This window comes from Mus caroli, unplaced genomic scaffold (assembly GCF_978045245.1).
Source record: "Mus caroli unplaced genomic scaffold, Mus_caroli_1 scaffold_15, whole genome shotgun sequence".
Taxonomy (NCBI): Eukaryota; Metazoa; Chordata; class Mammalia; order Rodentia; family Muridae; genus Mus; species Mus caroli.
The window spans coordinates 15,108,467-15,120,582 of record NW_028227270.1 but is presented as its reverse complement, the minus strand read 5'-3'; positions in this window follow the sequence as shown (position 1 = coordinate 15,120,582).

The following is a 12,116-nucleotide window of genomic DNA, read 5'->3' as shown; positions in this document are numbered from 1 at the left end:
ATTGCATACACTAGCAAGATTTTGCTGAAAGGACCCAAAGATAGCTGTCTCTTGTGAGACTATGCAGGGGCCTAGCAAACACAGGAGTGGATGCTCACAGTCAGCTATTGGATGTATCACAGGGCTCCCAATGGAGAAGCTAGAGAAAGTACCCAAGGAGCTAAAGGGATCTGCAACCCTATAGTTGGAACAACATGATGAACTAACCAGTACCCCGGAGCTCTTGTCTCTAGCTGCATATGTATCGAAAGATGGCCTAGTCGGCCATCACTGGAAAGAGAGGCCCATTGGACTTGCAAACTTTATATGCCCCAATATAGGGGAATGCCAGGGCCAAAAGAATGGGAATGGGAGGGTAGGGAAGTGGGCGGCGGTATGGGGGACTGTTGGGATAGCATTGGAAATGTAATTGAGGAAAATATGTAATAAATAAATAAATAAATAAATAAATAAAAGAAATGGCATCAAATACTGCAGGATGATTGCTGTGATGATTTGTATATTATGCTCATCCCAGGAAGCAACACTATTAGAAGGTGTGGCCCTGTTGGAGTAGGTATGACACTGGCTGTGGGCTTTAAGACTCTTACTTACCCTAGTACCTGGAAACCAGTCTTCCACTAGCAGCCTTCAGATGAAGATGTAGAACTCTCAGCTCTGCTTGCACCATGTCTGCCTAGATGCTGCCATGTGCCTACCTTGATGATAATGGACTGAACCTCTGAACCTGTAAGCAAGCCCTGATTAAATGTTCTTTTTTAAGACTTGACTTGGTCATGGTGTCTGTTCACAGAGTAAAACTCTAAGACAATTACACATTCAAATGTTCTGACCTATAAACCAGTCATTTGATTCTACTCTTTGGTTTCAATGGAGTCTAGCAGTCTATTTCTACAAATTCTAGATGACTCTAGCATGCACCAGTGCTTGGGGATCACAGCTATAAAACCATGGGAGTCTGACCTAGCTCTCCACCCTCATTCTGATAGATTTGTTGCAGAACTATACCTGGCCATATTTGTTTTCAAAATTCTTCAGATAAGTCTACTGTTCTAAAGTATAAATGAGAATATAAATAACTACCCCAAAGCGGTCTACATGCAGGAGACAAGACTAGGATTTGAATGCACAGGTTCATCCCACAACCAAAGTCTGAACACTATGTTGCCATCTTAGTTTCCTGTTCTTCCACTGTAGGTCCATGAGTTACCAACATGATTGTGCAAATGTCAGATGCCAAACCGAGTCTCTTTGATTTCTCTAAAATTGCTTCAATAACATTTTTATCATTCATCTAGGGTTTTCTACCTCACAATTTGTTTCTTACATCATATACTACTCTGTTAGTGGCTTGACCTCCAGCTTGGAATTATCCTTAGGTGGTATAATTTTAAGAGTTAGAAAATAAAATATCCAGGGAAAGAGTTGCAGAGACAAAGTTTGGAGCTAAGACGAAAGGATGAACCATCCAGAGACTGCCCCACCCAGAGGTCCATCCCATAATCAGCCACCAAACCCAGATACTATTGCATACACCAGCAAGATTTTGCTGAAAGGACCCTGATATAGCTGTCTCATGTGAGGCTTTGCCAGTGCCTGGCAAATACAGAAGTGGATGCTCACAGTCATCTATAGGATGGAACACAGGACCCCCAATGGAGGAGCTAGAGAAAGTACCCAAGGACCTGAAGGGATCTGCAACCGTATAGGTAGAACAACAATATGAACTAACCAGTACCTCCAGAGCTCGTGTCTCTAGCTGCATATGTAGCAGAAGATGGCCCAGTCAGCCATCATTGAGAAGAGAGGCCCCTTGGTCTAGCAAACTTTATATGCCTCAGTACAGGGGAATGCCAGGGCCAAGAGGTGGGAGTGGGTGGGTGGATAGGGGAGCAGGGCAGGGGAGGGTATAGGGGACTTTTGGGATAGCATTTGAAATGTAAGTGAAGAAAATACCTAATAAAAATTTTTAATTAAAAAAAAAAGAGGTAGGTCTTTCTTAGTGAGAGGTCTTCAGGTCACCAGAAGTAGGCATTAAGAGGGAACTCTGGACCCTAGCCTCTTAGACTTCCTCTTTCTTTTGCTTCCTAGCCAAAGAGCTAGGGCTTACTCTATTACATCCTTCCATAATGACACACTACCTAGCCACAATCCTAAAAGCAAGAAGCCAAGTAGTCATTGACTGAAACCTCTGGAACCTCTAAAACTATGAAGCCAAAACATCTTCTCTTCTTTGTGAGTGTACTGTCTCCAGGTTTTGTTGCAGGAGTAACCCGCTGACTACCACATGCAGTCACTGAAGCCATCCCGGAATCCTCTATTTTTCTATTATCAATCCCTGAATAAGATACCATAACCCAGAGCTCAGATTCAACATTTGTTAATATTTGAAAATTCAAACTTCTAAGTTGACTGAGATCAGCAATGTCATTCCTTTTTTTTTTTTTTTCTTAGAAGTATAATTACTCTAGATATTCCAGATGAGATTTTTCTCAACTGGAGATTCAATATGCAACAAAGGACTTTTGCCTCACTGGAAGAAAGATGCTTGAAAATGTTGAAGCTATCTACACAAATCTCTATTCCCTGTGGTGTTTTGACCCATTTTTTTTTCTGAAATTCACAAGCAGGGTATGTGGAGATCCTTAATCCTCCTGCAGAGTAAGAATCTGGTAGAATGAAGTTAGGAGAGAGTTGGGGGAAAATGAAAGTTTGTGTCTACTTAGTGGTTGGTGACTTGTCTCAAAATAGTAGATTACATTAGTGTTTAAAGCTGAAGATAGAGATGGAGAGAAGCACTGTCGATATCTACAGGCACTGGGAGATGAGAGAGCATCCTTTGAAAACTAGCCCATTCTAATATCTAAAAATGGAGATGTTCTCCTATAGTTATGCAGCATTTTGATCTGATGAAATAAGACCGAAGGCCATTGAAAAACAAGGCAAGATCTCAGTGTGTCCTGGTGGCCTCTCTGCTTCTAATTTATCAATTAAACATTAAGAAGAAGCATGATTACATCAATTTCATGACATGTTCCAAAGATAACATAATCTACCACATAAGAAAGAAATGTGGAAACAAAGGCACTTAGGCTCAATGATTAATATCTATCTTGTATCTATAATAATTAAGTCATATTTTCTCAGCCCTAATCAGTTTTATTTTTGATGGTAAATATGTCAGCTATTCTGGGCTAGCTGCTTTAAAAGAAATCTATAATATAATGCCTTTAAAAGAATAATTTTTTTAAAAGAGAGAGAAATTGCAGCAGGTATCAAATTCTGTCAGCTACTGGCATGGTCAGATGATCAAATCTCATGTCAGAAAAGAGCTTAACAAGAATGAAAGTAACTTCTGTTATTTTAACACAAAAATGTCTGCAAAGCCATTTTTCACAATATGGATCATAAGCACTTATGAACATTGATTTTTTTTTTACAGTTTTTTTTAATATTTTTATTACATATTTTCCTCAATTACATTTCCAATGCTATCCCAAAAGTCCCCCATAGCGCCCCCCACTTCCCTACCCACCCATTCCCATTCTTTTGGCCCTGGCATTCCCCTATATTGGGGCATATAAAGTTTGCAAGTCCAATGGGCCTCTCTTTCCATTGATGGCCGACTAGGCCATCTTTCGATACATATGCAGCTAGAGACAAGAGCTCCGGGGTTCTGGTTAGTACATCATGTTGTTCCAACAATAGGGTTGCAGATCCCTTTAGCTCCTTGGGTACTTTCTCTAGCTTCTCCATTGGGAGCCCTGTGATACATCCAATAGCTGACTGTGAACATCCACTCCTGTGTTTGCTAGGCCCCGGCATCGTCTCACAAGAGACAGCTATATTTGGGTCCTTTCAGCAAAATCTTGCTAGTGTACGCAATGGTGTCAGCGTTTAGAAGCTGATTATGGGATGGATCCCTGGATACAGCAGTCTCTAAATGGTCCATCCTTTCATCACAGCTACGAACTTTGTCTCTGTAACTCCTTCTCTGGGTGTTTTGTTCCCAATTCTAAGAAGGTGCACAGTGTCCAAACTTTGGTCTTCATTCTTCTTGAGTTTCATGCGTTTATCAAATTGTATCTTATATCTTGGGTATCCTAAGTTTTGGGCTAATATCCACTTATCAATGAATACATATTATGTGATTTCTTTTGTGATTGTGTTACTTCACTCAAGATGATGCCCTCCAGGTCCATCCATTTGGCTAGGAATTTCATAAATTCATTCTTTTTAATAGCTGAGTAGTACTCCATTGTGTAAATGTACCATAATTTCTGTATCCATTCCTCTGTTGAGGGACATCTGGGTTCTTTCCAGCTTCTGGCTATTATAAATAGGGCTGCTATGAACATAGTGGAGCATGTGTCCTTTTTACCGATTGGGACATCTTCTGGATATATGCCCAGGAGAGGTATTGCTGGATCCTCCGGTAGTACTATGTCCAATTTTCTGAGGAACCGCCAGACTGATTTCCAGAGTGGTTGTACAAGCTTGCAATCCCACCAACAATGGAGGAGTGTTCCTCTTTCTCCACATCCTCGCCAGCATCTGCTGTCACCTGAATTTTTGATCTTAGCCATTCTGACTGGTGTGAGGTGGAATCTCAGGGTTGTTTTGATTTGCATTTCCCTGATGATTAAGGATGTTGAACATTTTTTCAGGTGTTTCTCTGCCATTCGGTATTCCTCAGGTGAGAATTCTTTGTTCAGTTCTGAGCCCCATTTTTTAATGGGGTTATTTGACTTTCTGGAGTCCACCTTCTTGAGTTCTTTATATATATTGGATATTAGTCCCTTATCTGATTTAGGATAGGTGAAGATCCTTTCCCAATCTGTTGGTGGTTTTTTTGTCTTATTGATGGTGTCTTTAGCCTTGCAGAAGCTTTGTAGTTTCATGAGGTCCCACTTGTCAATTCTCGATCTTACAGCACAAGCCATTACTGTTCTATTCAGGAATTTTTCCCCTGTGCCCATATCTTCAAGGCTTTTCCCCACTTTCTCCTCTATAAGTTTCAGTGTCTCTGGTTTTATGTGAAGTTCCTTGATCCACTTAGACTTGACCTTAGTACAAGGAGATAGGAATGGATCGATTCGCATTCTTCTACATGTTAACAACCAGTTGTGCCAGCACCATTTATTGAAAATGCTGTCTTTCTTCCACTGGATGTTTTTAGCTCCCTTGTCGAAGATCAAGTGACCATAGGTGTGTGGGTTCATTTCTGGGTCTTCAATTCTATTCCATTGGTCTATTTGTCTGTCACTATACCAGTACCATGCAGTTTTTATCACAATTGCTCTGTAGTAGAGCTTTAGGTCCGGCATGGTGATTCCACCAGAGGTTCTTTTATCCTTGAGAAGAGTTTTTGCTATCCTAGGTTTTTTGTTATTCCAGATGAATTTGCAGATTGCTCTTTCTAATTCGTTGAAGAATTGATTTGGAATTTTGATGGGGATTGCATTGAATCTGTAGATTGCTTTTGGCAAGATAGCCATTTTTACAATGTTGATTCTGCCAATCCATGAGCATGGGAGATCTTTCCATCTTCTGAGATCTTCTATAATTTCTTTCTTCAGAGACTTGAAGTTTTTATTATACAGATCTTTCACTTCCTTAGTTAGAGTCACGCCAAGATATTTTATATTATTTGTGACTATTGAGAAGGGTGTTGTTTCCCTAATTTCTTTCTCAGCCTGTTTATTCTTTGTGTAGAGAAAGGCCATTGATTTGTTTGAGTTAATTTTATATCCAGCTACTTCACCGAAGCTGTTTATCAGGCTTAGGAGTTCTCTGGTGGAATTTTTAGGGTCACTTATATATACTATCATATCATCTGCAAAAAGTGATATTTTGACTTCATCTTTTCCAATTTGTATCCCTTTGATCTCCTTTTGTTGTCGAATTGCTCTGGCTAGGACTTCAAGTACAATGTTGAATAGGTATGGAGAAAGTGGACAGCCTTGTCTAGTCCCTGATTTTAGAGCAATTGCTTCAAGCTTCTCACCATTTACTTTGATGTTGGCTACTGGTTTGCTGTAGATTGCTTTTATCATGTTTAGGTATGGGCCTTGAATTCCTGATCTTTCCAAGACTTTTATCATGAATGGGGGTTGGATCTTGTCAAATGCTTTTTCCGCATCTAACGAGATGACCATGTGGTTTTTGTCTTTGAGTTTGTTTATATACTGGATTACGTTGATGGATTTCCATATATTGAACCATCCCTGCATCCCTGGGATGAAACCTACTTGGTCAGGATGGATGATTGTTTTGATGTGTTCTTGGATTCGGTTAGCAAGAACTTTATTGAGGATTTTTGCATCAATATTCATAAGGGATATTGGTCTGAAGTTTTCTATCTTTGTTGGGTTTTTTTGTGGTTTAGGTATCAGAGTAATTGTGGCTTCATAGAATGAGTTGGGTAGAGTACCTTCTGTTTCTATTTTGTGGAATAGTTTGTGAAGAACTGGGATTAGATCTTCTTTGAAGGTCTGATAGAACTCTGCACTAAACCCATCTGGTCCTGGGCTTTTTTTAGTTGGGAGACTATTAATGACTGCTTCTATTTCTTTGGGGGATATAGGGCTGTTTAGATCATTAACCTGATCTTGATTCAACTTTGGTACCTGGTATCTGTCTAGGAACTTCTCCATTTCATCCAGGTTCTCCAGTTTTGTTGAGTATAGCCTTTGGTAGAAGGATCTGATGGTGTTTTGGATGTCTTCAGGATCTGTTGTTATGTCTCCTTTTTCATTTCTGATTTTGTTAATTAGGATGCTTTCCCTGTGCCCTCTAGTGAGTCTGGCTAAGGGTTTATCTATCTTGTTGATTTTCTCAAAGAACCAGCTCCTTGATTGGTTGATTCTTTGAATAGTTTTTCTTGTTTCCACTTGGTTGATTTCACCCCTGAGTTTGATTATTTCCTGCTGTCTACTCCTCTTGGGTGAATTTGCTTCCTTTTGTTCTAGTGCTTTTAGGTGTGTTGTCAAGCTGCTAATGTGTGCTCTCTCTAGTTTCCTTTTGGAGGCACTCAGAGCTATGAGTTTTCCTCTTAGAAATGCTTTCATTGCGTCCCATAAGTTTGGGTATGTTGTGGCTTCATTTTCATTGAACTCTAAAAAGTCCTTAATTTCCTTCTTTATTCCTTCCTTGACCAAGGTATCATTGAGAAGAGTGTTGTTCAGTTTCCACGTGAAGGTTGGCTTTCTATTATTTATTTTGTTATTGAAGATCAGCCTTAGTCCATGGTGATCTGATAGGATGCATGGGACAATTTCAATATTTTTGTATCTGTTGAGGCCTGCTTTGTGACCAATTATGTGGTCAATTTTGGAGAAGGTACCATGAGGTGCTGAGAAGAAGGTATATCCTTTTGTTTTAGGATAGAATGTTCTGTAGATATCTGCCAGATCCATTTGATTCATAATTTCTCTTAGTTTCACTGTGTCCCTGTTTAGTTTCTGTTTCCATGATCTGTCCATTGGTGAAAGTGGTGTGTTGAAGTCTCCCACTATTATTGTATGAGGTGCAATGTGTGCTTTGAGATTTACTAGTTTCTTTAATGAATGTGGCTGCCTTTGTATTTGGAGCATAGATATTCAGGATTGATAGTTCCTCTTGGAGGATTTTACCTTTGATGAGTATGAAGTGTCCCTCCCTGTCTTTTTTAATGACTTTGGGTTGGAAGTCAATCTTATCAGATATTAGAATGGCTACTCCAGCTTGTTTCTTCATGCCATTTGCTTGGAAAATTGTTTTCCAGCCTTTCATTCTGAGGTAGTGTCTATCCTTTTCTCTGAGATGAGTTTCCTGTAAGCAGCAAAATGTTGGGTCTTGTTTGTGTAGCCAGTTTGTTAGTCTATGTCTTTTTATCGGGGAGTTGAGTCCATTGATATTAAGAGATATTAAGGAAAAGTAATTGTTGTTTCCTGTTATTTTTGTTGTTAAAGTTGGCATTTTGTTCTTGTGGCTGTCTTCTTTTAGGTTTGTTGAGGGATTACCTTCTTGTTGTTTCTAGGGCGTGGTTCCTGTCCTTGTATTGGTTTTTTTCTGTTATTATCCTTTGAAGGGCTGGATTTGTGGAGAGATAATGTGTGAATTTGGTTTTGTCGTGGAATACTTTGGTTTCTCCATCTATGTTAATTGAGAGTTTGGCTGGGTATAGTAGCCTGGGCTGGAATTTGTGTTCTTTTAGTGTCTGTATAACATCCGTCCAGGATCTTCTGGCTTTCATAGTCTCTGGTGAAAAATCTGGTGTAATTCTGATAGGCTTGCCTTTATATGTTACTTGGCCTTTTTCTCTTACTGCTTTTAGTATTCTATCTTTATTTAGAGCATTTGTTGTTCTGATTATAATGTGTCGGGAGGTATTTCTTTTCTGGTCCAGTCTATTTGGAGTTCTGTAGGCTTCTTGTATGTTCATGGGCATCTCTTTCTTTAGATTTGGGAAGTTTTCTTCTATAATTTTGTTGAAGATGTTTGCTGGTCCTTTGAGTTGAAAATCTTCCTTCTCATCCACTCCTATTATCCGTAGGTTTGGTCTTCTCATTGTGTCCTGTATTTCTTGGATGTTTTGAGTTAGGATCTTTTTGCATTTTACATTTTCCTTGATTGTTGTGCCGATGTTCTCTATGGAATCTTCTGCACCTGAGATTCTCTCTTCCATCTCTTGTATTCTGTTGCTGATGCTCGTATCTATGGTTCCAGATTTCCTTCCTAGGGTTTCTATCTCCAGTGTTGCCTCATTTTGGGTTTTCTTTATTGTGTCTACTTCCCTTTTTAGGTCTAGTATGGTTTTGTTCATTTCCATCATCTGTTTGGATGTGTTTTCCTGTTTTTCATTAAGGACTTCTACCTGTTTGATTATGTTATCCTGTTTTTCTTTAAGGATTTGTAACTCTTTAGCAGTGTTCTCCTGCAATTCTTTAAGGGATTTTTGTGCTTCCTCTTTATTGTCTTCTGCCTGTTTAGCAGTGTTCTCCTGTATTTCTTTAAGTGTGTTATTAAAGTCCTTCTTGAAGTCCTCTATCATCATCAGGAGATATGCTTTTAAATCCGTGTCTAGCTTTTCCGGTGTGTTGGGGTGCCCTGGACTGGGCGAAGTGGGGGTGCTGGGTTCTGATGATGGTGAGTGGTCTTGGTTTCTGTTAGTAAGATTATTACGTTTACCTTTCGCCATCTGGTAATCTCTGGGGTTAGTTGTTATCGTTGTCACTGTTTAAAGATTGGAGCAGAAGCTGTGTTCCACTCACCAGCAGTCTCTAAATCCTGCGGCGGGGGTCGTGGGTAGCTGAAGGTACCCCGGTGCTGGTCCAGCCGGAAGAGGCCTGTGGTCCTACTCAGGCCGGTTTTCTGCTTCCCTAACTAATGCAGTCTCTGGTCCTGCGTGCAATTGGATTGGAGCAGAAGCTGTGTTCCACTCACCAGCAGTCCCAAAATCCTGCGGCGGGGGTCGTGGGTAGCTGGCGGGTGTCAGGCAACCCTGTGCTCCCGCTACCCCAGCGCTGATCCGGCCGGATGAGGCCTGTGGCCCTACTCAGGCTGGTTTCTGCTTCCCTAACTAATGCAGTCTCAGGTCCCGCGCAATTGGATTGGAGCAGAAGCTGTGCTCCACTTACCAGAAGTCTTAAGATCCTGTGGTGGGTGTTGTGGGTAGCTGGCGAGTGTCAGCCGACCCTGCGCCCCAGCTGCCCCAGTGATTATTTTTCAAAGTGAAGCTGAACAATGACTCCAGCTCACCATTTAAGCCTCACCATAGTGCTGAAAAAGGCACGTTTGGCCTTTTTTTTTAAATTGGGTATTTTTTTCATTTACATTTCCAATGCTATACCAAAAGTCCCCCACACCCTCCCACACCCACTCCCCCCACCCACCCACTCCCACCTCTTGGCCCTGGCGTTCACCCATACTGAGGCATATAAAGTCTGCACAACCAATGGGCCTCTCTTTCCACTGATGGCCAACCAGGCCATCTTCTGATACATATGCAGCTAAAGACAGGATCTCTTGAGGGGGGGTTGATACTGGTTAGTTCATATTGTTGTTCCACCTATAGGGATGCAGATCCCCCCAGCTCCCTGGGTACTTCCTCCAGCTCCTCCATTGGGGATCCTGTGATCCATCCAATAGCTGACTGTGAGCTGTACTACAGAGCAATTGTGTTAAAAACTGCATGGTACTGGTGTAGTGACAGTCAAGTAGACCAATGGAATAGAATTGAAGACCCAGAAATGAACCTACACACCTATGGTCACTTGATCTTTGACAAGGGAGCTAAAACCATCCAGTGGAAAAAAAAAGACAGCATTTTCAACAAATGGTGCTGGCTCAACTGGCGGTTATCTTGTAGAAGAATGCGAATTGACCCATTCCTATCTCCTTGTACTAAGGTCAAATCTAAGTGGATTAAGGAGCTCCACATAAAACAAGAGACACTGCAACTTATAGAGGAGAAAGTGGGGAAAAGCCTCAAAGATATGGGCACAGGGGGAAAATTCCTGAATAGAACAGCAATAGCTTGTGCTGTAAGATCGAGAATTGACAAATGGGACCTCATAAAATTGCAAAGCTTCTGTAAGGCAAAAGGCCACCAACAGATTGGCCTTTTTTTAATTGTACACTATAGAAAAATTGACAAGCCCAAAGGTGTTACTACTTCAAAACAATGAATGTACATGGGCTTGGTTTTGCCTTGATGGTTAGGTGAGAAGAAAAACAAAACAAAACAAAACAATGTACTGAACATACACCCAGATCTTAGGATAGCAGTACCATAATTGTTGGTGGAGATTTCTACCATCCTTTCAAACCATAGCTTCCTAACTATTATATACATTTATGTACTTTATTTTAGATATTGTTGACTTTAAATACATATTATAAAAGTAATGATTCATAAAAGAAACAATCCAGAGCTAACTAAAAACACTGAAATATATGAGGTAGAAAGCAATTTTCTTGTGTAGAGTCTTTACTGGTTTTTGTGAGTACACTATGCTGGTGACTTATTCTGAGTGGTGTTGTTTTATCATCCACACCAGATTTCCCATTGGAATCAACAGTCACATTGAAATAGAGTCTGTTCAGTGTTTCATACACAGAATAACAGCCTGTCAAAGCTACAGGAGCCTTCTGGAATTCCTGCATCTGGACACCTATGCTTCCTTTTCTCTTGTTAAGTTCATCTGGATCTCTACTAGTCACTCTGTGATCCCCTTTCTTTATAACCAGAAGCAAATCCTAGGAGTTCTCAGTAACAAAGAGAGCTGTGACAATAAGAAACAGAACATAGCCAACACAGGAGTGTTAATTAAAGTTCAAAGGAAAAACCCCAACATTTAAAAAAAATTTTATTAGATATTTTCTTCATTTACATTTCAAATGCTATCCCAAAAGTCCCATATACCCTTCCCCTACCCTGCCCCCCTACCCACCCAATCCCACTTCTTGGTCCTTGTATTCCCCTCTACTGGGGCATATAAAGTTTGCAAGACCAAGGGGCCTCTGTTCTCAATGATGGCCGACTAGGTCATCTTCTGCTACATATCTGACATCTACATCTACAAACATCCTCTGATATGAGCTCTAAGGGTACTGGTTAGCTCATATTGTTGTTCAACGTATAGGGTTGCATACCCCTTCATCTCCTTGGCTACTTTCTCTACCTCCTCCATTGGGAGCCCTGTGTTCATAGATAACTGTGAGCCTCCACTTCTCTATTTGCTAGGCACTGGTATAGCCTCACAAGAGATAGCTATATCATGGTCCTTTCAGCAAAATCTTGCTGGCATATGCAATAGTGTCTGGGAGCACTATAGAGATAAGGGAAATAGGATAGAAAAAGGGTCACATGAAGAATTGTGGCATTCCATGGATAGAAAAGAACAAATATAGGATAATGACATTAAAAGTCCAGTTGCCAAGAACAGACTGCCACCACCATTGGCCCCAGTTTGGGTTTGGAATGTAAAATTCCCAATAGGAATCCAAGAGGCTAAGGACCCTCTGATGCAGTCCATAAATTCACAATCTGGGAATAATTATGTTAGGAAATGTGGGAAGGGATCTAGGGCCAAAAAAGGAAGCCATCCCTCCCTTTAGATGACTTATCCTAG